Genomic DNA, 743 nt, shown 5'->3' with positions numbered 1-743 from the left:
CGTAAGCCCATATATAAACGTAACGGTTAATGGGGTTGACAAACAGTATTTAGAGTATGTTGTATACAACTCTTCATCTGTATTATTTCTGCCTAAGTGTCCTTTTTCGAAAAAAAGATGAACCCATTCTGAGAGTTTGTGACAGAAATTGCCATATAATAACCTAGAACATACTAAAGACTGGAAGACGTTCTTCAGGGTAACACGTTGGTTGGCTGCCCCGCTGACTAGGCTCCTCCCACTCGCAGCAGGTCCCTACATCCTGGTGTGTTCCTTTCTACTGCCTAGGAAATGAGAGTAAATCTAAAGGAAAGCTAAGACATTAAACATTATATCCATATTAAAAATATATTTATATTCTTGATAATAAATAGATGGCATAGTGGTTTGCGAAGATACTAGAGAGCAGGTTGAAACTAACCTGGAAAGGTGGCAACATGCACTAGAGAGTAAGGGTATGAGAGGCAACCGATACAAGACGCGTTGAACGAGAGAGAGAGTAGAAATGCAGTGCGAATGCAAGGCACGAAGTTAAAAAAGAGGATGATTTTAAGTATTTGGGATCAACGGTCCAAGCGACTGGGAGGTGAGGAAGGGAATACAAGCGGGTGGAATGGCTGGAGAAGAGTGTCGGGAGCGATATGTGACAAAAGATCCCCAACATTGAAAGAGAATGCTTAAATGGTGGCAGAAAGACCAGCAATATTGTTTGGTTCGGAGACAGTAGCTTTAACCAAGAGGCA

Source organism: Penaeus japonicus, unplaced genomic scaffold (assembly GCF_977035675.1).
Source record: "Penaeus japonicus unplaced genomic scaffold, GWHDUDI00000001_assembly GWHDUDI00000024, whole genome shotgun sequence".
NCBI lineage: Eukaryota > Metazoa > Arthropoda > Malacostraca > Decapoda > Penaeidae > Penaeus > Penaeus japonicus.
This window is presented reverse-complemented; position numbering follows the sequence as displayed.